The sequence below is a fragment of the Felis catus genome, chromosome D2, assembly GCF_018350175.1.
Source record: "Felis catus isolate Fca126 chromosome D2, F.catus_Fca126_mat1.0, whole genome shotgun sequence".
Classification (NCBI taxonomy): Eukaryota; Metazoa; Chordata; class Mammalia; order Carnivora; family Felidae; genus Felis; species Felis catus.
Genome location: NC_058378.1, coordinates 80,627,137 through 80,654,328, shown reverse-complemented (window position 1 = coordinate 80,654,328; position 27,192 = coordinate 80,627,137). Strand labels below are relative to the sequence as shown.

The window sequence follows — 27,192 nt, the reverse complement described above, 5'->3', positions numbered from 1 at the left end:
CAGATGGAAAAGATGGGGGGGGGGGTGGTCTGTTGAAGATTGCCCAGATGCCTCCCGGAAGAGATGACCCCACCTGCATTCCTCCAGGGTTGTCTGTGTGTTTCCCTGTCTCACTGCCCACTGTCCTTCTTCAGTTGAACAAAGTGCCAGTAAAAGTCACTGCGGAGATTTAACCTGGGTACCACTTTCAGAGGGACAGCAAGATTGAGACACAGATTGGGAGGCTGGTGGGCAAGGGAGCAGGAGGACTCTGGGCCTGTCTTGGCCTGGGTCCTATCGGCCTCCCCAGACACTTGGTGCACTTGATGGTGAGGGCCCTACTGAGATGGATAGAGAGGCAGGAGCCTGCCCTGGGCAAGAATTTGACCAGAAAACGGCGTGTCGTCTTTTGTGACGGCTGACTTCCCTGCTGTGTGTATATTTGCACGTGCCAGACCACCTGGTAACAGCTTGTGCCCGCAGTTTGAGCAGGATCCAGGGGTCCAGACTGCCTCTCCTTCACTCACCGTCCAGGGAGCTTCATACGGGCAGCACGCCCGGGGCCAAGTTCAGACCCCCCAGCCATAAGCGGACCCTTTGAACGGAGTCCTCCGTTGTGATTTTTCTCCTGTGGCATATCTGTCCCTTGCTGGAAAGAGTTCGTGTTCTGGGGCTGTCATTCAAAGCATCGTTTTGTACCATACCATTAGAATTTTCAGAGTGTTTGCTGATTGGCGTTTATTGAAACTAAATTCATTAGGATGATGTGAAAATAGCGCGCAACTGTTTACCAAATCGGATTCTTGTTTTTGATATTTCCGTACATCATCTGTTCTCACTTGAATGTTGTGGAATTTGTTGGTAAAGTGTTATGCAGATGAAAATCCATATTTTAGTGGAGGGTTTTTTAATTCAAATGAGTTCAGAAGAATATTCTATCCAAGGTGCTTGATTTGCCATTCGAAGCAGAGTCTGTATGGATATTGGAGCCTGGCTTGCTCTGTGAGACTTTTCAGATGTGCTGGGATCTTGACACAGGTGCAGGCGCTCAGTCAGGCTGCTTGGAAACCCCCTCCCCAGCTGGGTCCCCTCTGGCACGTCACCCAACCCAAGACAGAGGCTGGGACCCCCTGCCTGTGAGCTGGTGGTTCCTGTGTTTCTTACTGGGTTGTTGAGAGACTTCAAACAGAAACACCCTTATTTCGTTGGTTTTCACCGTTTCACGATCTCCAGCACCGAGTTGTCCCCAAATTGATCCTATGCCATAATTTAATTGACCACATTCTTTTTCTCTTTCCTAGTGGCTTATAAAATAATTGTGGGTGTAAGATTTGATGGTTTCTTAGACATGATGGACGTTAAAGTTTGCAAATATGCTCTCCAGTTTCAGGGCTGGTCCTTTTCCATTAAAAGGAGCTTTTCACTTTTTAAGTTGATCAGTGGAAGTCCCCTTGTGACCAGACTTCCGCTGCAATGTCGCAGTTGTGTGGCAACAGGAAAATTAATAGATGGATTTCTAGATTTGGCATCTCTTGCGGGTTTGGTCCCGTGGTCAGGTAACCTTGGATTCTTGTGCTCGGAGCACACAGAGGCCTGCGTTGCTTCCAAAATGAGTCTTTCCTGAAACGGAGCTGGCAGGTGCGTGCGGTGGAGATGACCAGGTGTCCCACGCTCCCCTTCGCTGGTGGGGACTTCTGGCCGGAGTGGCTGACCCCGCCACCACGCGGGCATCTACCGGAAGCCCCAGGAGCGTTCTTGCTGATGGAACACTGGTCAGAAGAGATGTCCCTTCCTGGCAGAAGTAGTCAGGAAACCAGTGTGCTTTACTTACTTTTTTTTTTCCCCCCTTGAGGGTCCAGCAGAAGATACTAGCCTCCCGGGTCCCTAAATCGCCCCGTGAAGAGTTGTCCATCATCAGGAACCCTGATCTTCTTGTGATACAGAAATAGGCTTGTATCGTGTTGCGCTGATACTCCGTTTTGGATATGTTTGTTTGAAGCAGTGTTACTCTAACTAGTACACTAGCTTGGGTAATTGATTGACTTTGGTCAATCCAAGCCAACCCTGCCTTCCCCCCTGCCTCTGGGAGAAGGTGGACCCTTCTCCCAATTACCAGTCTCTGCCTCCTGGTTTTCACTCCGATGTCCACTGACGCGTTTCGTCCTGGAGATCCCATCTCCCTCCCCCATCTTGTTTGCTCTGGGGGTAGAGGGTCGCTCCTGTTGGGCTGTGAGCTCCCTGAAGGTGGGCGTCCTTGCAAGGCTTTCCTGCCTCACGCCTGCCAAATGCTGCCCACCCCAATGCTTTGGGTGCAGCCAAGGTGGGTCCTGTAAGTTGATGGTCCATCTTCGGAGAAGTTCAGAATCAAGTCTCGGGTTATAAACCCGTAGCAGTGACCTGGTATGGGGTTGCGGCCGTGAAAAGGTGCCACTCTGGTATCCTCTGCTTCTGGTAATGGAATTGACTGGTGGCCCCAGCTGCTGCCTTTTGCATCTGGAGTTTAGCATGGCACTCACAGCCTCGGCTCCCGCGGACCGCCCCCAGCCGGCTACTGAGCACAGTGGAGATGCCAGGCCGTTCCTTGTAGCAGCCAGCCCACCACGCCTGAACATTCCCCTCCGGACTCCTTCTTTCCCTGTCTCCTGCCCAAGGACGACCCGCCTCTCCCTCCGACTCCCTTCCCGTGTTCCCCACGAAGTCTCCTGCACGGCTCCTCTCCTCGTGTCTGGCACTGTGTGTTTGGAGAACCCAAACTCTAAACACGCATGGAACTTCGTAAAGTCAGAGGGATGGTACCCAGGAATTTCTTCCAGTTTGGGCGGTGAGCCATACCTCCTCTCCCGGCACAGGTTGCCCGCCTCCGACGTGCGAGGCCTGTGCTCGGCGATTTCCAGGAGCTGCCCGCGTCCGAGCGTGAGGGCTGAGTCAGGGTCGTGGCTCTGTTACACCTGCCATGCTGTTCCTGCCTCTCAGTGTGCTTGTATCGCAGTTTGCCTGCCGTCTGGGCGAAGCATCAGGAATCAGAGTGGAGGGGGTGGCCTTTCAGAGGGTTCAACTTGTGTATGTCTTCTATACTTATTACTTTAAAAGCCTCCTGAGTGATACAAGGGGCCGGTAAGTGCGGCCTGCGTGTGACCTGCGCTGGGAACACACCTTGAGACCGAGAAGTCCTGACCTCTGTGGGCTACGATCCTTGACCATGACCGCTGTTCTGAAGTCCAGTGGCGTTTCACGATATGTTTCCAGATGGGCCCCCTGGCAATACTTTGCTCTTGGGGAGCTATTTGTGGCCCGGAGGCTGTACCACCCCTGAAGAGGCTTGGAGAGGGAGGGTCCGAAACCCTGCTGGCTGCTCTTGGGGGTTGTCGCCTGCCTCCGAGCACAGGAACCCGAGGAGTGCAGATGAGTCCCCTTGACGCTTTATTCAGACGGCGGTTCTTTTCCTGTGTGGGGGGGAAGGGGGCCTCCTGTCGTATCAGGGCACAGTCCTAAACCTGTCCATGCCTTCTTGGCTTCCTAAGTCTGCTCATGGCAAGAGTGGCTGTTAATTACTTGGATGCACGCCGTTCCCACAACTTTGATTTTTGAGTGGATAGGCTACCTGGGCCGCCGGGGTTTCTGCTCATAGTGGGGAAATGGCACCTGCCTCACGGGGGGCTCCTGCGGCCCTCCTTCCAGAGACAGGACTTGTGTGGATTGATAGGAGGACAGGCTCCCCACGCGGATGCCACCCACCCCCGCCTGACTGCTCACGCCCTCTCCTGCCCTCTGCCCGTCGGCCTGTCTTACTACTTGGCCACGTTTCTTGGCTCCCTTTCTGGATCCTGCTCACCTTTACCCCTGAGTCCCTTAGCACGCATGTTACCTGACATTGAGTCGTTTGTGGTTCCTCTTTGTTTTGCTTTCCTTTGAAGTAAAGCTTAGGGGGGGGTGTTCAGGGAGTGGGGACACGCGGTGAAATGAAAGGCGTAGATCCTAAGAGTGCCAGTCACTTCGTTTTGGCAAAGGCGCACACGTGTGTCCCCCAGCCCCTCTCAAGAGCTAGTTCATCCCATTGCCCCAGAAATTTCCCTCCTGGCCCTTTCCGGGAAGTCCCCACTCCTGTCTCTGTGATCGCCACCAGCAACCCCAACCGTGACCCCCCCCCCCCCACCACGATTACTTTTGCTTGCTGTTGATGAAAATGCTATGTAATATACATAGATACTTTTATGTTGCGCATTCACGTGTTACATATTATACCACGTGTACCTTTTTGCCAAAGCCTTTTCTAATTCAACATGATGTTTTTGAGATACCTGAGTGTTTCAGCCTGGGTGGATCGTCTGTGCCTTCCCCAGGGCTGTATAGGATTCTATTCTAGGAATCGGCTACCGCAGTTACCTGTTGATGGGCACTTGGGCTGTTTCCAGCTTTTGGCTGTTCTGAATAAAGCTGCTGTTTTTGCACGTGTCTTTTTTTTTTTTTTAAACGTTTGTTTTGAGAGGGAGCGTGCATATGCACAAGTAGGGGAGGGAGAGAGACAGAGAGAGAGAGAGAGGGAATCCCAAGCAGGCTCCATGCTGTTAACATAGAGCAGACGCGGGGCTTGATCCCACATACTGTGAGATCATGACCTGAGCCGAAATCAAGAGTCGGATACTTAACCTCCTGAGCCACCCAGGCGCCCTTGCCCATGTCTCTTTATGAATATTTCTCGTTTTCTTTTCTCCTGGGTAAATTCCCATAAATGGAATTACTGGTCCTAGAACGGGCGTATCTTTAGTCTTCTAAAACAGTTGTGAAATTTTATAGTGCTACCAATCATGTAGGGAAACGGAGCTTTTATTTTTTGAGAGCGAGAGCATGGAGGGGAGGGGCCGCGGGGGGAAAGAGAAAGAGAATTTCAAGCAGGCTTCACGCTCAGGGCAGAGCCAGCTGCAAGGCTAGACCCACGACCTGATCATGACCTGAGCCGAAATCAAGAGTCAGACGCTTAACTGCCTGAGCCCCCCGGTCGTCCCTGGAGCTGTGTTCTAAACCGTGTAACAGAAGCCTGGCTTTCTGCTTGAGGGCTGGTGCAGTGGGTCAGAGGAGGGTGGGGGGGCATGTCCTCCTTTCCCTTTGCCCCTCTGCTAACAAGACCCGTGCAGATGGTTTTTTCCGCTGCCGGTGGGGCTGTGGAGCTCACTCACCCGGAGAGAGTAGCCTTGCCCTCTTTCTTTAGAGGGGGCCTGCCTCTCTTGGCTTTCCCTGGATGCTGAGAATGATCGCACCTCTCCCTTGCCCTGTGGTCTCCCCTCCCCACCAAATACCGTGTTCGTCAACGAAGCCTGCCCATCAAGGTCTTTAGTCCCTGGTTCTGAACATCTGTGCCGATCTGTTTGCCTTCATGACTGCCAAAAGTTGATTTTGGGGGCCCGCTGATAACTAGAAATGCCGGTGCTACTCTGTGATTCTCTTTTTTTTTTTTTTTCTTCCGGTGTGAAGATGCTGGCTAAGTGGGTGTTCTGGACCCTCCAGAATCCCGGCAATCTGGGTATGCTGGCTTCACTGGTCTTGGGGAAACTTCTCCAAGTTTCTCCAGGGCCAGTGCTTTTGAAGACCTGGTTTACGGCGCTACCAGTGTGTCCTTGAGTAGGTTCCATTCACTTCTCTATATCGTCTTTCCAGAAAATACTTTTTTTGAGGACTCAAAAAAAAAAAAAAAAAAGCTTCTGTAAGATGAGATGGGGGAAGGGCCAGAGTTGATTTCAAAAAAAAAAAAAAATGCAAATACAGCAACCATAAATTTCAGGACAGTTGGCTGGGAACAGCTCTCTCTGAGTTTTGGGGAGACCGCGTGCGTCCTTGAGCTGATGATAAAGAGAAAGGCTCCGTTACAGGGAAGTGGCGTACCGAGGATAGAGAGTTCTGCCATCACCCGAGGTCTGGTGACAAATGTCAGGCTGCTTCTTGTGCCTGGGTCTGCCAGAAAAAGTCAGAAGCATCATGTTGAGTGACAGTTTAGAGGAAGCCATTCTGTGAGGAGCTCTTCGAAGGGTATCCTTTGATTAGGGATGGAATTTAAAATACTTCAGGGATTAAGCTAGTTGATATTGACCAGTTGAATTGGACTGGGTCATTCTCCCTTCCGGAAACAAACAAAAAAAAAAGGTATTAATTCTGCTGGGCTTTTAATAGGTGTCTTAGAGTTGATGATTTGGAGTTTTGCTTCCTGCCCAGGAATCGGTGTACAGGGATAACGTAGGGATCACCTGCCAGTCCCTCAGATGTAGAGGTGGGCAAAGGTAGAGGCTGACCTGGTCGGTTCCGGTAATACAAACATGAAGTCAGGGCAGAGTCTGGGTTTGATGTGGTTGGAAGCAGGAGCTTCCAAGTGGTGGGGTGACGACGTGGGTGAGTGGAGTTTGAGAGGCAGGCGGGACGTGCCCGTGGGGAGGAAGTGTCTAGAAGGCAGCTGTCAGGTGTACCTGGAGCTCCTGGTGGGGACTGGCAGGAAGAAACGGACTTGGGAGCACCTGAATGGGAGTTCTGAGGCAGAGTGCTGATCTCTCCTCCTTCCATGCCTGCTTCTCCAGCACTTGGCATTCTATTCTTGTTCCTTGTTGGACCTGCCTTGAAGACCAGGTTACGTTTCCTTTATCTCCAAATCTGCCTCTCTTAATAGTTGGTCCAATATCAGAATCCTAGAATGGGGGTGTGTATATTTCGTGGAGGGGGGTTGTCCACCAGCTAAGAAGATAGATGGCGGCCGAGAAAGGGCTGTTGGTTTTGACCATCAGGAGTCTACACGGGCTCTTTTGGATGCATGTGTTAACATCTGTGGAAACAAGTACATGTGCGTATGTATATAGCTATGCAATATTGGCGGTGGGGGAGGTGATAGGAAGGAAAGCTTGACAGCAAGGCTCATGAAGCAGTGTTGGAGCCCCAGAGAGTGACTGGGGGGAACCTGGCTGATCCCTTCCATGGGCAAGGCGTGGGAGATGGGAGGGCGAGTGGTGATAACTAGAAGGTTCCCCTCTTAGGAGGAGGCTAGGGGTGTAGGAACCACGCAGAAGGGCCGGTGTGGCCAAAAGGGAACAGAAGCCTCATTTTGCTGAATGAAGAGCCTGGCTTCACTGTGCATTTCAGTTCGCCCATGTTTCCCGGCTTCCCGGTTGGTGCCACAGGTCAGGTGGTAGGGTCTGGCCTCACGGGTAGGGTTTCCCGGTCCTTTTCATCTGTGCGGTGGGGCCCAGAGTTTGCTGCCCAGTGAAGGGAATTACTGGAGTCCAAAGAAAAGAAGCGATCCCCTTTGCAATAACTCTTCCTTTGCCACACTCTTGATTTCTTTCAAGCCCTTGAGAATTGGCTTAAAGTTTCATGGTTGCCTATTTTACATTATTATTTTGTCTTAACGTTCATTTGTTATTGAGAGACAGAGCCTGAGCAGGGAAGGGGCAGGGAGAGGGGGAGACACAGAATCGGAAGCAGGCTCCGGGCTCTGAGCCGTCAGCACAGAGCCCAACGCGTGGCTCGCACTCACAAACTGCGAGATCATGACCTGAGCCGAAATCGGACGCTTAGCCAACTGAGCCACCCAGGCGCCCCCATGGTCGCCTATTTTAAATGGAATTAGAACTTGAGTTAGAGGGTCTTGGTGTCTGTGGGTGGCATTCCTCTCCTGTACCTGGGAGGAGATGCTTTCCAAGGGGCGAGGTGACTTCCCTAAAGTCGCATGGTTGGGCAGGAAGGTACGCCCAGGAAGGATTCCAAACTACAGCCCAGGTTTGGGCTTTGGTTGTCCAATGTGTCCTGCTCACTCTGGTCCTCTCCCAGACTGCCCACTGCATTGCGTTCTGTTTGGAAGGCTCCCCTGGCCTCTCATTTACCCTTCTCCCCATCCCACCCCATCCCTCACCTGCCCCAGAGCCGCTATCCTTTCCCAGGAAGAACCAGCAAGGAGGTACCTCTTGTGGTGTTGGGCTGGGCTGTCTTCTGTTTGGTGTTTGAAACCCTCTGCCTTGATGCTTCAGATGTTCTTAGGATCCTCCTCCAGCGATGGCTGTGGGGAGCTGACTTCCTCATGCCTCCCCCTATTTGGGTGAGATACCAAGAGATCAACAGTGATATCTCTCAATTTCTGCCCCTACCGTAGTCTTAGAACATTCTCCGAGAGCTCCCGGTTTCCTTTGTTGTCTTCCCTGCTAGCTGTGAGATCACTGGGTCAGTCCCTAGCGCCAGGGTTCAACACTTAGGGGGCCTTTGCATCCCCTTTGGGCACTTGGTTTGTAGCGTGCTTGTTACCCACGCTTAACTGACTTGAAGTCGTTGTATCCGTTTTCTTTCGGAGCACTTGCTATTTGCCAGGTACTGGGGAGGCAGGGGCGAACCAGGCTTCGTTTGTTGATACACCAGCGGGAATGCTGCTCACGTGTACGTCTTACAAAAATGACACTTGCTACCTTCTTGCGAAAATAATGGAGACCAGGAGCACGCTTGTTCGCTTCAGAGTGCCGCAGGAGGTTGGCGATGTTTATGTTCCTTAAGTTGAGGAGAGGAGGGCTGGAGTAGAAGGCTTATCTGTATCACTAACGTTTCAGAAGAAAGATCTATCTGTGCTCTATGTTTAAATATAGCACGGTGTTTGCCACTGAGTTGGAGAATAAGCAATTGAATATGTAGGTCATTGACTTAGGAGAATGAGTTCGGAGTTTTCTTTGCATCTGATTAACACGGTCTTAACAATTGGGCCGTTGATGCTTTGCCAAAATTGGGTTACGCGGAGTTCAGCAAGATATCTGGGAGGGAAACCGTAGGAATCCTAGGAAGGTACCTTTGCCCCCTTAAGGGGCGTGACTTGGTGCTGGGCCCTGTGGTTTGCCACCTGCTACCGGGGCCCTAGCCACGCCGGAAGAGCGCGGGGACCGGACGGGACAGGCGCTGCGCTCCTGAGCGGGTCTTTGAGAAGCAGGGGTGCAGAGGCTACCCCTCACCAGGGTAAATGCCAGCGGTGTGTTCTAATACATGCTCGATTCAGAGCGGACTGCCTTGGAATTGCATATTTAAAAGGAAGCTGCCATCCCCTTTTGAAGGTATGTGACATTTAAAAGATCTGTAGCAGAAGGTAGGTTTGACAGCTTCGAATTCTATTTGAAAGAGTTTTTCTTTCAAGAACGAAAATGATTGCTTCTATTTTAAATGTCATCGCAAAGACATAAACATGTTTAATCAAATTATATATTTAATTTATGTAGAATGTGATTTTTTTTTTATTTCCATAAAAGAGGCGCTGGTTATTTCTTCGGCGGCTCCGAAGCCGGGCAGTGTTGGAGATCTGAGAAAACGTTCAGCTTTCGGAGTAAGGGGCTATTTGAGGGTGGAGAGAAGCTGAAAAAGTAGGGTTATTATTGGAAGACTTTTCTCCTGTACGCTGTATCTCCCCAAAATGGCCCATTTCGGGGAGAGGGAGACGTGTGTGTGACCGTCTCCGGGAGACATTAAGGAGAAACTCCTGTCGAATGAAATCGAAAACCGTGTAACCCTGAAGACCATAAAAGCCGAAACGGCAGAGATGCTCCTGCAGTTTTCTTCCTTGGGTTGAGTCAGCAGGGAGTTAGCAGCGAGGATGAGGGGGGTTGCCAGCTCCCCTCAACAGGGATCTCGGAGGACGGACGGACTGCCAAGAAGACCTTTAGGTCGATACAGCGTGATTAGGTTTTGTCATGGAAGGCTGCTCTGCAGGTTCCAGGGCCACCCGCAAGGTCCCCAGCCTGCTGGAAAAGCAGGAATGCAGCTGTGGGTCCGTGCAAGGCAGGTGGGCCGCCTGACCCTGGTGATCTGCCGGGACACTTCGGCTCCAGAACGTTCTTTGCGCGAGCTGGGTGTTGGAAGGTGGCCAGGCCAGCGTACAACCGCGCTGTCAGCCGGGGACAGTCTTGGCCTGTTCCAGCCCGCTGCCTGTAGTTTTGGTCTAGCCAGGCTGGGTCAGGGAAGCCTGGATGTCTTTTTCCCCGCCAGTGTGCCCACTCTCCCCAGCACAGACCAGCCCCGGGAGCTGCTTTTCTGTCTCTCGTCCTTTCCGGGACTGCTCTGCCAGGGAAGGCGCCCTCTTGTCACCTGTGACCCGGGGAGCCCTGGGCGTCCAGCAGCAGCTGGGAGAGAGAAACCAGTCAGTCGTGCCCGTTCCCGGGAAAGAACTTACATAGCAAGCATCTTTGTTGACTGCCGTGGAGAAGGTCAGGGTTCAGGAGCTCGGAGCTCTGGCTCTTGAGAGGCAGGCTGGGCTCCTGGTGGCACCCCCCCCCCCCCCCCCCCCCCCCCCCCCCCCCGCCCCGGCAGCCAGAGGAAGCGGATCCCAGCTCAGTGTGTCAATCTTGTCAGTGAGGTCGGCTCCACGTGGCTCCTTCTTATAAACACCCCAATCCACAAAAATAAAGGAATGGCCCTATCTGTGGCCAACAGGAGCCCAACTAAACAAACCAAAAAAAAAAAAAAAAAAAAAATACAGGGCAAACCTAACTAAACTTATTTTGAAGTAGCCCTAGAATCACATGCGGTTGTAATAATACCCTTATCTGGGGGCGCCTGGGTGGCGCAGTCGGTTAAGCGTCCGACTTCAGCCAGGTCACGATCTCGCGGTCCGTGAGTTCGAGCCCCGCGTCAGGCTCTGGGCTGATGGCTCGGAGCCTGGAGCCTGTTTCCGAGTCTGTGTCTCCCTCTCTCTCTGCCCCTCCCCCGTTCATGCTCTGTCTCTCTCTGTCCCAAAAATAAATAAACGTTGGAAAAAAAAATTTAAAAAAATAAAAAATAAAAAAAAAATAATACCCTTACCTGGTCTCCCCCAGTGGTCCTAGCTTGCAAAACGATAGTAACAATACTACAACCAGGAGATGGGCATTGATGTGCTCCCCAGACATCCTTAAGCTCTCCCCAGCGTTGATGTGGCTTTAGGTGTGTGTCCGCTTCTGTGTCGCAGTGTCCCCTGTGTCGTCCATTCCAGCATGCACCACCGCGGTCAAGATCCAGAGCAGTTCCAGCGCCCGAGGAGCTCACGTGTCCCCCGCCTACAGCCACACCCTCTTCCGGTGGCCAGGACCATTCGCGGCCCACGTCCACGGTCATCTGCAGGGCTGCCCGGCTCCCAAGACCTAGCTTGTTCAGAGAATGTCCTAGAGTTGGAGCGTCCTGCCCCCTTTCCGGTCCCCAGCCCCAAGAACCACTAATCTGTTTTCCCATCCCTGTAATTTTGTCCTGTAGAGGATGTGATGAATGTGGAGTCAGAGAACACATGGCCTTTGGGGGACTGACTTTTTTTGCAGCACCATCCCCTTGGAGATTCGTTCAAGTTCTTGTGTGTGTCGATGAGGAATATTCCATCCCAAAGATCTCTGCCCCAGGCTTAGACCAGCAGCGGGTGAGAAGAAACTCCCCACGAGTGCTGAAAGCCGACCCCCTCCTCTCCCACCCCTCCTGCTTTGATGTCAGGACGAACCGGGCACCGCCGGCCTCCCCTCCCCTCTGCCGGCCCCACATCTCCGTGACCCTCCGCCGGGTGATGTATGGTGGGCTGTGCCATGCTGGCCCGGCTGGTTTGGGGAACCCACCAGAAGAGCAGCCTTCTCCTCGGGGGTTTGACTGTCTGTGTCGTGTGGTTTTGCGTCACGCCCGTTGGCTGCGGTGTGTGAAGAAACGAAACTTGGGACCCTGCCTTTGGATGTCTCGTTCAGTAGCGGTCCCGCAGCCACAGCAGCACGTGGGGCTCAGGCCTGATGCGCGAAGGAGGCAGAAAGGCAAGTGGCAGCACGGCCTCTCCAGGAGCGAGCACTGGCACCTGGGTGGCTCTGGCCGGCTTTCGCGGCCACCGTCAAGTGACGGGTCCTGGGAATCTGACTTCGGGGCGACCCGTTCGAGCCGTCGTTCCTTCGGGAAGCACACTGCACGGGTATGTGTGTGTCACACACCCGTCTTTCGAGGGGGGACGGCACTTAGGAGTCCCTGCCCCTGCCGCCGTCCGTGCTGAAAGGGTGTCTCTACTTCTGGAATCGATAACGCGGCTGAGTGGTTAGGTTGGCGTGGAAGTTAGTTCAGGCGCCCCGGTGTTACTTACCTGACCTGTACGAATCGATAGGTAATAATCCCACCCTCTTCGGGGGCTCCTCTGTTCCCTCTCCTAGATGAGACCGTCGGTGCTTGGGATGGGGGTCACGCAGCCGGGGGCAGGGGGCACGGGCTGGTCTGGCGTTGGGCTTTTCTCTCCTTGTCCTGGATTCTTCTGGGTAAGAGGGTCTGACGTCTGTATCCGGGATCGTGCACCTGGGTGGTCTGAGCCGGGGTCGGCTGTGCAGAGGCCGTCGGGCCGCTCGGGGACAGCTGGCACCGCTGAGTGTTGTGACGGCGTGCTGGGGTCGGGGAGGAGAAAGCCGAGCCGAGGTAGATTTTGCCTTCGTCTCCGAGAGGCTGGGTGATCTGGGTCCTCGGTTTCCCTCCGAGCACGTCTCCTCTGGCTCTGTGATTAATTTCTTCTTAAAAAATAAAAGCCTGTTGCCACCAGAGGAAATACGTAAGTTAATGCTCAGTGAGACCTTTGGGTGCCTCCCTCATTCATGTTTGTGTTTGCAGAGGTTCCCCGCGTGCTGTTCTCTGTAACATGCCCAGCCTGGTAAACGTTTTAAAAAGTAAAGTCGTTCCTCTGTTGCAGGTACCACAGCTGCTCCATCTGATGGCAGTGATGTGCTTCATTTTACACTCAAGGCTTCCCTGAACCTTGAGGTTGGGGTTTGAATACATTTCGTTTGAAATAAGACAGAAAACTAATTTCCCTTCAGGCTTCCCCCCCCCCCCCCCCCCCGCCCCTTTCTAGGACTCTGGATTCTTGGATGTACCTAGTCATGTCAGGAAAAGACGGCATTTGTTAGATGAGCGTGCTGTTTGAGTGCGAACGGTGGTCCCTGCACCGAGCCCTGAGCACCTTAGTACCTGTGCTGTCACCTGAGTCCCACACATCCTGGGCTCACTGCAGGAAGGCATTCTGAGGCCCAGTAACTTTCCCAGGACCACACACAGTCTCCTTCCAAGGCCCTTAACCGTCCGTTGGGCTCTGAGTCCTGCGAGACAAAAATCGGACCACGTCCCTGCTGGCACGGAGCTGACCAGCTAAATCAGTCACAAAACAGGCCCAGCGCCAGTTGCCTTCTCCAGAGTACGAAGGGGTAGGGGTGAGGACACGGTGTGGGAGAGACCAGGAGTCTGAGGGGCTGTGAACCGTCCACACGGATTTCCCCCCAGCATCCCTGCCCCTCTCGGTCTCCCGCGTGGAGCCTGCTGGTCCGTAGTGTTGACGTCGAGAGCCGCTGAGGTCTTTCTGTAAGCAGTTTCCTAGGGGCTGAGGACTCCGCTCTCTAACTGGCCAGTGCTTCTCTGTACTCATTCTCCTGCAGTCTGATCTGTAGCCAAGAACTTGGCGGAGCCCGCTGAGAAGTCTGCCCTGCTCTCCCCACTAGCGCTGCGGCTCACTGTTAGTCTCTAGCGGCTCGGGGATGCGTGGCGGACAAGCTCCCCACCGGGGCCCGGGGATCCGCACCGTGTGTGGGTGCCTCTGCTCCCCTCCCCGGATCCTCCCCAGTTGCTTGGCCCCTGGAATTCAGGCTTTGCATCCCCAAGAGGGACACGCTGTTTCAGGTTGAACTTGCCTGAGGAGTAGGGCAGATACCTTACTTCAAAACCCACCTAGGTAGTTGCAGCCACGACGTGGGGACCCCCGTTCTGCATTCCTAGCTTCAGACCCCCCCCCCCCATTCCTGACCTAAGACCCCACAGCCTCTTCGCTGCACATTTTCCGGACTGTAGGAAATCTGCTCTTTGTAGGAAATGGAGAGTATAGAAAAGTCTGAAGACAATTAAATGGTTTTTGTGATCTGAAAGACTCACATTTAAACCATCACCTTTAATCTTCGCGTAGAGAAATAGCACTTTGGGTGTATTTTCTGTACATTAAGTATCTACAAAAAAATGAAAATAACCCTCTAAAGAATACCTGAAAGTTCACTTAAGATTGGATTATTCTAGGGGCGCCTAGCCTGGGTTGCTCAGTCAGTTAAGCATCTGACTCTTGATTTCTGGCTCAGGGCATGATCTCCCGGTTCATGGGTTCGAGCCCCGTGTCAGGCTCTCCTGCTTGGGAGAATGCGGGGCCTGCCTGCTTGGGATTCTGTCTCTCTCCCTCTCTCTCTTTGTGCACGGTCATTCTCTGTCTATAAATAAACAACTTCAGAGATTTTCGGGGGGGGGGAGGATAAGATCATTCTACGTATTTTATATTTCTTTTCCCGCTAACCTAGAAGTATTTCTCCTATGTGAAATATTTTTTAAGTTTTTAAAACGCTATAATCCAGGCATCTAATGCATGATGTGTCGGTACAGCTTGTATAGGTGTGCATTTGCTGTGTATCAGGAGAGACCATCATCCAGCTATTGGGGTGTGGGGGGGCGTATCTTAGATGATTTCCTGTCTTTATGGAAATGCTCTCCTCCGACCAGTCCCTAGGGGTACAAAGGGGTGAAGGCAGAAACCTAACTTTTGGGGAGAGGATCTCTCGTACTGTCTCTGCAGCTCGCCAGGGTAGTTTGTGGTTTGTCTCTGTGACCCTTCTGCGTCCTGCTCTCTCCTCAGCGGATCTTATTTTAAAGGCTGTCGGGGCGCCCGGGTGCCTCAGTCGGTTGAGCGTCCGACTTCGGCTCAGGTCATGATCTCGCGGTCCGTGGGTTCGAGCCCCGCGTCAGGCTCTGTGCTGGCAGCTCAGAGCCTGGAGCCTGTTTCCAATCCTGTGTCTCCCTCTCTCTCTGCCCCTCCCCCAGTCTCACTTTGTCTCACTCTCTCTCAAAAATAACTATAAAAAAAAATTGTTTTATTTTAAAGGCTGTCATGCACCAGGAGCCGCCTCTGTTTCCTGCCCGCTCCCTCTGTCGCGTGGTGGTGGTGGGGGGTGATGGGGACCCCCCTCCCCCCCCCGTGGGAAAGGAGCTCAGATAACCACCTCTTCCTCTTTGGAGCCCACCCCTCTACCGGGGAGAAAACCCAGGCAGGCCTGCTTCCCAGATGCCCTGCCGGGTTAGCGGTTCTGCCAGCTGGGCTTTGACTCCAGGGAGCGCATGTCTCCTTGCACTCCCGGCAGGTTCCAGAGCCTCTTACACAGGGGTGTGTGCCTCGGCCCTTAGCTTCCCTGTTCAGTCGCTATTTGGAACCGTGCAAAGCCACCTACACGCGCCCCGGATGGGCGATGTGGGTTTCTCCCTGTCCCTCCATTGCTGGAGACTGGGTTCTGGTACGTTGAGCAGAGGCCTCCCTGGCAAGGATTCCTCCTCCCCCTGTGGTCTTTTCAGAGTTAACAAGGCAGCTTCCTGGCCTGTGTGACTTTTCGTACAGGCTTCTACGAGCTGAGGGGTCAGACCGCTCAGGCCCAGCTGCCTTCACTCCCCTGGCCAGCTGGGCAGTTGGGGTGTGGGAACGTAGCTTGAATTCGCCCAATGACGTCACTGTGTGTGTGGGTTGCTGCTTATGGATCTACTCCCCCGCCCCCCACCCCCCACCCCGAAACCTTGGCCTGCACCAGGCCTAGTCAGCAGCACCCATTTTTACAGTCGTTTCCAGACATTCCCCCCTCCCCCCGATCTGCCACTTGGGACGGAGCCCTTCCCCGGCACCTTGAAGCCCAGGTCATGCTCCAAGGCTGAACTGCTCCTGGTCACCTACTTCTGTCTCAAATCTGCGGGCTCCGTAGGCTCCGGCAGTTAAAAAACCTGAAAACGGAGCAGAGAAAGGGACAAATTAATTGACTACATCTGAGACAACACGGAGAAAATATCCTATTTTGTTTTCCTTAAAAAAAATGGCAGCGTTCCAAGACTTCCCTACAGTTTTCCACTGGCTGCCCTTAGATTTAAAGACAAGAGTTTCAGAATCTTGGCTGTTGGGCCTTTACTTTCTGAAAACTTAAAACCAGCTGAACGCATTTAATATTACAAAATTTCCATAAACATTCTCCACAAAGACTGTGTATGTGAAGTTTTTGCCTGGCGGGCATTTTTCTTATTGAAGCCGAAACTCTGGGGCATCGGGGGATTATAATGAAGTGTTGATTTGACCTTAAGTGTTTCGATGCCAACGTGGGCTGTATAGGGACCTGGAAAGAATTAGCTTTCAGGGTTTGTTTTTTTTTTTTTATTTTTCTTCCTTTTTTTTCCCCCCCTGAATAAAGGCTAATTGTTTCCAGGCTAATTAATATGGTTTATTTATTATTAGGCAATAGTAAGTGGAATTGAATCCTGGGGAAGAATAACCTGGCCACGCTGAGGTGATGGCAACTCCGATCACACCGTGTTAATTCGGTCTCGTCCGACGTGCAGGGAACAGTTTGCTCTTCGGCAGACGTTGTCCTTTCCTTGCCTTTTCCCACGTAACCGCTAAACCAGAATTCTGCCCTGCTTCGTGCGGATGGGCTGGGCCTTTCTGGGGTGAGTTAACGATCGAAGGCTGGTCAGGCGCATAAACACGCACGCGGAGGGGTGGGGGCGCTATGCTGGGCTCCCCTGGCTTCGTGGACTACAGTGGCGGCCTTGACATCCTGGTTACCGGGCAGATCCCGCTGTGACCCAGCACGCTCAGAGGCGGGAGACTGCAGACTGCAGCCCCCACTGGGCACGTAGGGCGCCCGGTGCCACCCAGTCTGCTGGGGAGGCCCCGATGCCATCTCCTTAGTCTTGTTGGTGGCTTTTGCCCCACACATCCTCAAAGTGACCCTGGCGAGCGAGGGCCGACCGGAGGTGGAAGGTTAGGGAGAGACCAGCACAGGTGGCCAGGGTGTGAACCAGGGGGCTGGTAAGTAGGACTGGGGGTGGAGACAGGAAACCAGGCACTCTTCCCCCGTCCTGTTGTGGGTGTGTGTCCGTCCGCCTGGCCAGAAGGGCATGTTATACAGGCCAGTTTTACGAGGAGGGCACTTGGTTTTTCTGTGGACGTCTAGGTTCCATGTCTGCCCGAGGCTTTTCCCTGTCTCTCGCCCTTGACCTTGACACAGTTAAGAGGATCCTCGGTGGATGTGTGGGAAAGCCCCTGGAGCCCTCTTTCAGTGCCCTCACGTCCCGATTGTGGCCCGGTCACTAAGGCTTACTGTCCTCTCAGACTGCAGCCCCAAAACAGTGGTGGGGCTAGGTCTGCTGCAGGAGGGGAGAAGAGATTGGAACCGGCCTTGCGTGGAGGGGGTGGACCCATGGACCTTCAGGTCCCCTCTGGGGACAACCATCCAAGGCCCTTGAGAGGTGGGGTGAGCCTTCTCTGGAGCTATGGCTTGAGTTTTGTTTGTGTGGGTCCCTCTTGCAGCAGCCCAGTGGGCCCATCTCTCCTGCGAGGCGGGCCGTCCTGCCCTGAGGCCCAGATGGGCAGCTGGACGCCACGAGGGTGGGGCCTTGCAGCTGTGGGACGTGGGCAGTTCGTGGAGTGCCAACCTGTCCTGTTTGCGCGGCTCAGTTGTAAATGTCCTAGCAGCGGGCGCCCTGTTGACCAGTCAGGGGCATCTGTGCCGAGAGAGCATTTAGGAGAGAGAAGGCTGAGGTTCTGGATGGTTCTTCAGCCAGTCTTTTTGTTTATTTTCTGAACACAGCCTTGCCACACGACTCTCACCCAGCTAGGCGACGGGCTGGATGGGAGGCATGTTGGTCTCAGTGACCCAGTTGGGAGTTGAGGTTTTATTTATTTTGAGAGAGAGATCGAAGGGCAGAGAGAGACCATCCCAAGCAGGCTCCACACTGTCAGCGCAGAGCCCAACACGGGGCTCGAACTCCCGAACCGTGAGATATGACCTGAGCTGAAGTCAAGGTCGGACACTTAACCGCCTGGGCCTCCCAGGTGTCCCGAGGTGGGTTTGGTTTTTAGAAGGTGCTAATGATGACAATCTGGTCCTGAGGTCTTGTGCCAGGATGGATGACGACTAGCCTTTTCTGAGTACTTGTGTGCGGGCCCCGGGCCGGGCTTCCAGATCTCTTCGAAAGGGCCCTCTCGCCTGTGAAGCAGGTGCAGTCTCCGTCTTGGGGCAGAGTCCCAGGTCCTCTTCACCCATGGAGCCTGGGAGTGTGTGTGTGTGTGTGTGTGTGTGTGTGTGTGTGTGTGTGTGTGTCCGTCCAGCTAGCACTCTGTGCCCTTCTCAGTGGCCCTCTATTGGGTAATTTCATGACTGCCTGAGGTATGATTATTGCAGACGACTCTTGGGTTTTCTAAGTAGTAGATGTTGATGAGGTCCCCTGGATCCGAGATGAGGCTGTGGATGCCAGGAGCAGGTTCCAGATGAGGCTGGTGCTCTCGGGGCACCTGGGCCGCCTGCTCTGTCCACATCTGCCGCTTTGAGGGTCTTGGGCTGACTTATTACAAGGGCAAAGCTGAGCTGCCCTTCAGCTCCCTGGCCGCCTGGAGACGATGAGTAGGAGGGGCCCCACTGGAGAGCAGCAGGTAGAGCCGCCCCCACCACCTATGGCAGGACAGTGGGACAGGCATTTTAAAGCCTAGATGACCCAAACATGAGTAGCCGGAGCACAGAGAATCCAGGTGGGGTTTGGGCCAGGCCTCCGGTGATAACAAGAGCTGACCATCAGAACCTTAGACGCTAGAAGCAGCATTAGAGGGAATTCACACAGAGCAGGTGCAAGTCATTGGGCGTTTTGTCCCAGAAGTGATGCCTGCAGCAGGTGGGATGGTGGGGAGAACCCAGGCTGAGCGCCCGGGTACCCTCGCCTCACTGCAGCTTGGATGGTAGAGGGCCTTTGGTGCCCTACAGGGCACAGGAGCTGTAAGGAAAGACGGCCGGAGTTCAAGTGAGAGCAGGACGGATCCTCCCTGAATGATCCAGAAGGCTGCCATCAGGCCTTCTTAGAGCTTGCTCCGGCTCTTCACAGATTTTTCCAAGGTGTTCATCTCATTCCATTTCAGAAAAGTAGTCTCACTAACTAGATCCCTAACAGTAATTTTCCTAGCCTGACTTCAGGTAAGAAACTAAAAATCCAGGAGGAGAGGGATCCTTCTGGGCCACGTGCCCTGAATTGTCTGTTTGCTGTACATAGAACGCCCCAGGACACGGCCCGGCTGAGACTCCTCCAGGCTCTGGATGCTGCCCTCTCCCCGGTCTTGTTACCCTCGGATGTGGGCGGAACACATTTGCCAAGTGATGTTAAATAGGCTCGCCCAGGTTGATGGTGCAAGCCAAAAATGCGAGCCCTTCTCCCTGGCTGGACTCGGGAGCTGACTGGTGTTCGTCCGCCGCGGCCGAGTCACCTGGTGGACTAGCCCCCACTTGGGCTTCTGAGGTTGCTCGTGGAGGAGTCGTGGTGGTTTTAATCAGCCAAGTCATTTCTGTGCCTTGTTGTGTACTCCTGGAAGTTCTTACAAAAATCCCGGTGGGTGGGGCACCCGGGTGGCTCAGTCGGTTAAGCATCTTGTGATCTCGCGGTTTGTGGGTTCGAGCCCCACGTCCCGCTCTGTGCTGACAGCTCGGAGCCTGGAGCCTGCTTCGGATTCTGCGTCTCCCTCTCTCTCTGCCCCTCCCCTGTGCTCACTCACGCTGTCTCAAAATAAATAAAATAAACATTAAAAAAAAAAGAAATCCTGGCAGGTCTGCAGGGTACTTTCTCTTGCTCGTTGTGCTGTGGTAACAAGGGTTTGTGGGTTTGTAGCTCCAGTTTTTTTAAAAGTACTTCTTCCCACCTTCAAGTAAGAGTGCGCGCTGACTTTAAAGATTTTGACCATCTTCCAAGCCTTTTAACTTCCTTAATCTGCTAAATAAGCAGTCCCGGTTGGCTTGGGCAGTCTGCAGGCACTCCCGAATTTGTCACCTCCTCTGTGAAGCCTTCCAGCCAGGCAGAGTTGTTTGCTCCTTGTTTCATTAATTTTACTCTGAAGTGTCTCAAAGTAAGAATCTGTACCCACCGGTAAGATTAGGTAACTGTGAACGTGTTTAGTGTGTTTCTCTTCAGAACTTTGTTTAAAAACAAGAAGTAACTGTACAGACAGTGCTCGATTTCACTTCACCAATAACGTTTCCTTCCCTCCCTGCTTTCCAAAAGGGACCTTTTCCAGGGCACCTGGGTGGCTCAGTCATTTAAGCATCTGACTCCGGCTCAGGTCACGATCTCACGGTCCGTGGGTTCGAGCCCCGCGTCGGGCTCTGTGCTGACCGCTCAGAGCCTGGAACCTGCTTCCGATTCTGTGTCTCCCTCTCTCTCTGCCCCTCCCCCACCCACGTTCTGTCTGTTTCTGGAAAATAAACATTAAAAAATTAAACAAAGGGACCATTTTCTGTTATACAGCTGGTCCGTGAATAACATAGGGTTAGGGGCATTGGACCCCGTCCCCACCCCCCATGCTGTCGAAAATCTGCATAGAAGTTTTGACTCTCCCCAAATTTAACTACCAATAACCTATGATTGGCTAGAAGCCGTAAATAACAATATAAACCGTCCATTGACACACATAGTCTGTTATATAGGCTGTATTGTTAAAATCGTAAGCGAAAATATGCTTCTAGGACCGTATTCTATTTTCTTGAAAAAATCCGCATGTTACGTTGACCCGCACAGTTCGCACTGATGTCATTCAAGGGTCAGCTGTAGATACAATTTCCTTATGGTTTTGGACATGCCTTGTTTACACATCTATGTGTCTGTAAACGTTTGAGGATATGTGGTTGTGCAGAGCGTTGGAAATGGAACGAAAGGGGAAGCCAGTGACCTACAAGGACAAACAATGCTAGACCAAGGATGTAAGTTCTGTTCTGCAGTTAGTTACAAATGTGATTTTCTGCTGTGTTCCAGACCTAGTGAGATCCAGAGAGGAATCAAATGTAATCAAGGCATTTAACATTCAGGAGACTCAGAGGGGTGATTGGGTGGCCCAGTCAGTTAAGCTTGATGTCATCTCAGGTCATATTTTCATGGTTCATGAGGTCAAGCCCCATGTCAGGCTCTGAGCTGAGTGTGGAGCCTGCTTGGGATTCTTTGTCTCCCCCTCCCTCCCTTCCCTCCCCCTCCCCCTTCGTCTCCCCCCCCTGCCCCTTCATCGTTACAGAAGGCGTTACAGAAGACCTCTAGGAGATGGGTTTTGAAGGGTGAACAGGAGTTTGCTAGGCAAGCCTCCTGAAAATCAAGATGGTTCCTCAATAGGGTAAATGCTTAGTTACTAAACATGAAACTTACTTGTGTCTTGGCTGTTTGCCACCACTGAGTAGCCTGGCGGTCTCTGTCCCCTCCCTGTCACCCCTCCTTGGGTTGGAAAGTTTGTGGCCTAAGGTGGTGTGGAGGCACAGCTGGGAGTGAATTATTTCTTGACCTCACATGTGATAACCGTGACTGTAGAGGCCACCCTTTTTCTGAATACTCTGGCAGGGCCACGCCTGCCCTTGGCCTCCGTTCTAGTTGGCGGTGTGGGAGCCGGCTGGTGCCCGCGCACTCAGATGCCCTGATTCCTTACGTTGACGGGAGAACACACAAGTATGGGGTCCTTTTGAGGGGGGAGTGGACGGACCTGGGAGGTGCAGTGGTTCCTGTCTCTGACTTGCTGCATAATTAGGCAGGTTACGTCCCAGAATTGGATCCCAAGAGATGACCCCATTGTTTTAAAGGAGGAGACCGTGGATAAAGAAACTCCAGCTTCCTAAGATTCAAATGATTTGAAAAGTAGAGTGCGGTGGGAAGCTTGGTTTCTGTCATTTCATGCACTTCTTGAAATATTAATCAACCATTTGAATCCTGGTTGATTAGAAGCTGGGCCCCCGGAAGGAATGGTCAGGTTTGACCGCGACAGTTCGCTTCCGGGCTGCATACCTCCGCTGTCTCACGGGACGTGAGAAAAGACTGCCTTGAAACGTGGACGGTCCGGTTTGCATAACACCTGCAGTGTTGCAATCCTGTCTGTTCTTCGTGGGAAAGCCATCGAAAAGTCAGCTGGACCCGCTTGCCCGGGTGCCTTTGCCTTTTCAGGCAGCCAGAGGAGCCCCTTCCCACCTGCCCCTCTTAGAACTCGGTGCGAAGAGGAAGAGGTTCAGATAATGTGATGGCACCATAGATCTCCTCTTCATTCCTTGTATAGTAAAATAAATGTGAGTGCTGTTTAATGCATCACCTCGTTTCATATTGCATTTGCCAAGAAAGTGCAATTTTATTGAACATTAGGATTGAATTCTTAACTGAGTAATCAATTTCAGCAGTAAGTTAAAATGCCTTCTATTAATGGTCAACTGCAACCGTTAATCAGAGTTACCGTGGATTAACAGTTGTCAGCATTTATGCTAATAGCACGTATAAACCATGGGCTTATGAATTGCACTTCATACTTCCATATTTCTCAAACAGTTGGTAATACTTTTTGCTTGAAGGTATTGATTGTTTTGTCCCTTTGCTTGCTACTTGAAGATGTAAAGGGATGTAAATGATATTTTCATGGTGATGACACAATATCACCTTCTGGTCTTGTGCGCTTGGCTTTGTGTCAGAATAGATGGAAAGGGTTCATTTGTTCTGGTGCTCTGCTGTTTAATTTGATCTGGTGTGTGACTAAAGCAAGACAAATAGTATTTTTAATGAAACCATTTAATAACCTCTGGTAGCTTAGAATCGAAGGCACGGGGAAAATGCAATTAAGCAATGGCTAGATGTAAACAACAACAGAAAAAAATCACTGCTTCGGTTCCACTGACCCAATTCATTGTTGCTTTCAGAGTTTCGTCGCCTTAAATGGTTTGGAGCCAATGAAGTTGGATTCCCTTAAAAAGACGGACGGCCCATCGTGTGAACGGTAGTTTGTGGACAGATTTATATTGGTGAGTTATTGTAAAATATCTCCAGGTAAAAGTTCAGGTTTTCTAAGACCCCTCTGGAATGCGTTTTCAATTAGTTGATGACTATGGATCGCCAGCAGGCTCTGGGTGTTTCACTGGGATGTCTAATAGCAGGATCATATTGATTGTCTTTCAATTAATTGCATCTGGTATTTTCATTTATCAGAAGCAAAATACATGTAATTAACTCTGAGGCAATATAGTTCAACGTAAAGTGATTGTTGCTGCTGCTGCTGCTGCTACAGAGATAAGTCAACGGAAATTACACTACTAGGAAACTCAAGGCAGAATGGAAGTCGTGTTACGACTTCTCGACGTATTAATTGCAAAGAATAAAAATGAATTAGGGAAATCGTCTCATGCTGTCCCAGGAGGCTTGAGTAAAAAGGTAGATAGACGTCTAGAGAAAAGAAAGCAGCCTGCTGATGAAGGCACATCTCTAATGAGCTTAGATTCTTAGCGTTACCAACCTCGAGGATGTCTTGAACACCTAACGATTTTTTCTGGTGGACTTGATTGGGGGTGTGGGTGTGCACAGAGGAGAGCGTTCAATTTTGCCTGCACTCATTTGGACCGTGGCTGAGAAAGTATCGATTGATGTCTTTCAGTCCTTACCCATGGCGAGCTTTGGAGGTCCAGAGTCTAGTTGCCACATGCCGTTAGCCATTTTTCACAAAACCTGCATCTTACTCAAAGTCTCAAAATGGCAACTTCTCAGAAGTGATTGATTTTTATCCTGCTGGAAAAAAAAATGTTTTCCCCTCGAGCTAACAGCGTCGTTTAAAAGCAAGAAAAAGTGTGAGAGCAGATCTTCCGCGTGTCCTGTCACACCTCTGGGCACGTTCCCCAACGTGTCGGATCACACAGAGCCTCCGTTTCGGGAAAGGGCAGGTTCCGCCCTGCAGGCTTGGGCCCCGCTTTCTTCGGAGCCGGGGCCCGTGAGAGGCTTGCGGTGAAGTCGCCTGAACCCAGCAGGCCGCGTGGGTTGTGGCCCGGGGAGGGGTCTCACTGAGTGTCCCCGTGAGGTGGCAGGATCAGGTGGAGATCCTGACGTCACCACCTGGGCCTGCCAGGCCCCCCCTGCCAGCACTAGCCTCTTCCAGGCATTTGGAGGTTGTATTCGTGCATCAGTAATGGGGCAATGATGGTCCCCCACCTGCCCTGCCTTCTAAGATGAAACTTGATCAAGAAACCCAGAAACCTCTCCCAGGCGTGACCCAGAGGGCTGGCCCGACCACAGGCCACAGCAGAGTGTGCAGACAGACGAGACCCCCCTATTCTTGGAGTAGTTCTAAGACTCTTAGCCCTTGGGAGGACCAGACTAGAAATGTTGAACATTTGTGGGGGGGGTGGGCATTGAGCGTTGCCTATCAAGGCCAACATTTCTTTCTCTTCTGGCTTTCTCCCACTCTTCTAACAGAAACCTTTAGCTTAAGACCCTGTGTCCTGGAGTCTAATCCAGGATTCTCAGGCAGAGATACTGTTGTTACAGAATCTTTGTGGGCCTGGGGCTGTTGGGATGTCGGTTTCCGTGTTGGGTGTTGAGGCCAAAGAGGTTTTCAGTGGCGTCACCACTGTGACGGCGATGGAAATTCATTGGACTCCCACGGGCGTCCAGTTCTGCGGCCAACTATTTTATAGACCTTGGAGAGTTGGAAAACTGTGTCCTCTAAAGATAAGCCTATGGGAATTCATAGTATAGGGATGAAATGGACTTTTTATGTATCTATATATAGATCTATAGATGTGTAGACATACATATGTAGATAGAGTGTATATATAGAGAGAGAAGATAGAGATATATATAGATCGCAAACATGGTTGAGTATCCACATTTTCATTTGGCTCAACCTGATCATTGAACCACCGCGGGCTGCTGTTTACCGGTGGTCTCGATCCAGAGAGCTGAACGTTAACGTTGCATAAATGCATCTGTACCGGAATGAAATTGCAACACGGTCCCTATAACAAATTTTTCCCAAGAACTGAGCATGCTCAGATGCTGGCCGGATAGGCCGGTTCCCACTGCTGTGTTTGGGGCATACTTTTGGGTGACCCCTCAGAGGAGCTTGAGATGTGCGGTACCGCGTGGGAGCTGACCGTAGTCAGAGCATCGTTACTGTGCCAGGAGGGTGCCTCTCTGCCTCCAGTTGGCCCGGAGTCCCCAGCACTGGGGATCCCGCCATGGGGCTTTACCTTTGCCCCGACCACCCTCACAGATACAGAGGGGACCCCTACACGTCCTTAGAAGCGTGTGTTCGCTTCTGGACCTCTTCTCTGTGGCTCATCACTGTGACCAGTAAGTTGTACCTCACTTTTTGGTGGCTGCCCATTCAGCCCCACCTGCAGTAGATGCACAGCGACAGAAGAGGGACGTCTTGCGTTACAGCCCAAAGAAGGACCACGTGTTGATTTCACCCCGGTAACTCACCTGCTGAGGTCTCTGGTCTACACAGAGCTTGTTTAATGTGGGCAGAGGAGAAGGAAGTAGATGAAAAGCACAAAACTCAGGAAAACCACAGCCTCCAAGTGGCAAACCCGAGAGGCTCTGGAACCGTTGATACGTCATTTTTGACCTCTTCGTGTTTTTGAGTATGTCCCCATTTAAAAGCATTCTATGCCTGTTATTCTAGACTTCGTTAATTTGGTTTGTGGCCTCGTAAAAATAAACTGCAAATGACACATTTAAGTTTTCTCCCCGCAAAGAGGCTCCTTTTCTCATTACGAATGAATAACGACATGTGACGTTTCCATCTTGCACTTCTGTTGTAGGTTTTTTGCTCTTCCTTCTGTATGTTGTTACTTGTTACAATGAAAACCCAGCACGCCTTTTGCTGGTTTGCTGATCCCCCCCCCCCCCCACCGCAACCAGAGTTGCATTCTCCATCGGTGGGTCATTGTTGTCTTTGCACCGTTTTGTTATTGAGCGTCAGTGTTTGCGTCAGCACCCAGGTACCTTGTAATTGCCACAAAAGTGGCAGTGGGGGGAATAAAAGCACTTTTTGTTACATGCCTACACATAAGTGCAAATGCAAATCAAAGCTCTTCGCCTTCATTCTGTACAGTGATGGGGGGCGGGTAGCAGTGGCTGTGGTTTGGCAAAGACACGGCAGCGTATTTAGCTGCTTGCGTACAGAGAGCTTGTGCATGGTGTTATTTTGACGGATCGGATAATGATGTGAATGCTGGACCTACTTCGCGCGCGCGCCCGCACACACACACGCGCACACACACACACATCACCGACGGCCGCAAGCTGAGATCCCCAGGGCGCTGGCGATGTTTGTGCCTGGTGGGTGTGGAGGGCCTCACCCGGTCTGCTGTGGGCACCAGGCTGTGCTGGCCATCTGCAGTGCGGCTTTAGTGGACCAGCAGGGCTCTGTGAAGCCCTCTGCCTGGTTGTTAGAGCCTCTGCCCTGTTTCTGCCGAGACGGATTTCGTTCCCAAAAAGCAGAAGGGAAAGTATAGCCCTGCTCCAGGAACGAATAAGCTTACACCGTGGGGTCCGCTGGTCCTGGCACCGTGGCCCCCCAGGGTCCTCCGGAGCTCTTGGCCTGCACTAGGGACGAGCCATCCTGCTCCAGATGTTCGGCCAGAGGTGAGGCTGCCAACATCAGAAACCACAAACCAGAGAAAGATACGCAGGGCCTTCTATCTGTGGGGGAACTCTCTAGATGAGAAACAGCCAGGAGGCTGAGCTGGGGGCCGGGGGGGGGGGCGGGGATGCTCCTGGAGCTTCAGCCATCTCTGCGGAAATGGGAGGAGGGCCCCAGCTGGGCTCTGGGTTCTTCAGCCCTGTTGGGATTTTATTCCTGAGCCGCACGTCCAAGTTCACATGGTAGCCGTTCTCTGGGAGGGTGTTGATTCAGCCCTTGTTCTTTCCTCCTGAGACCCTCAAAACCCTAGCACGGCTCCTGGGCAGAACCACAGAGGTCATCCGTGCAGCCCCCTGGTTTCTGTTCTTGGGAGTTTATCCCTGTCCACGCTGCACGGGTCCAGCCTCCAGCTCCCGGTGGGTGGATTTTCTGCTGTCCCTGCTGCTGCCCGTCCCCCACTCCCCAAGACCGCTGGTTCTAATCCCAGCCAGTTAACCAGCCAGGGAGGTGCGGAACCAGTCTTAATTTTCACTCTGTCGTCCGTCTGTCCGGAATAAGCACGCCCGCCTGTATTTCCTGGGGTTCCCAGCCGGGGTGGGTCTCTGCCTACTTGTGCTTCTGCTGGAGGGCCCAGCTTGGGAGGGGGTGGCTGCCCGTGGCACTCTCCCCTGGTGCGGCAGGAGCTGTGACATTATGGAGCACGCGTCCTTGTGTTCCGCTGGGAGATGTGGATATGTGGGCCACCTCCCTTTTCAAGATCCCCATTTTATCAGTGAGGA

The 27,192-nt window shown here is 52.4% G+C and overlaps 1 protein-coding gene across 6 annotated transcripts in view; it reads left to right on the top strand.

The window, feature by feature from the left end:
- Positions 1-27,192, top strand: part of CTBP2 (C-terminal binding protein 2) — a 158,891-nt gene that overhangs the window by 26,277 nt on the left and 105,422 nt on the right. For 5 of the 6 annotated variants that reach the window (XM_023241068.2, XM_045040804.1, XM_023241069.2 and 2 more), the window contains exon 2: positions 22,698-22,799. The gene's annotated coding sequence lies outside the window, so the exon portion shown is untranslated. Of the gene's footprint in view, positions 1-16,430; positions 16,456-22,697; positions 22,800-27,192 lie in introns of those variants that run through there. The other variant, XM_045040802.1, reaches the window with a different exon arrangement.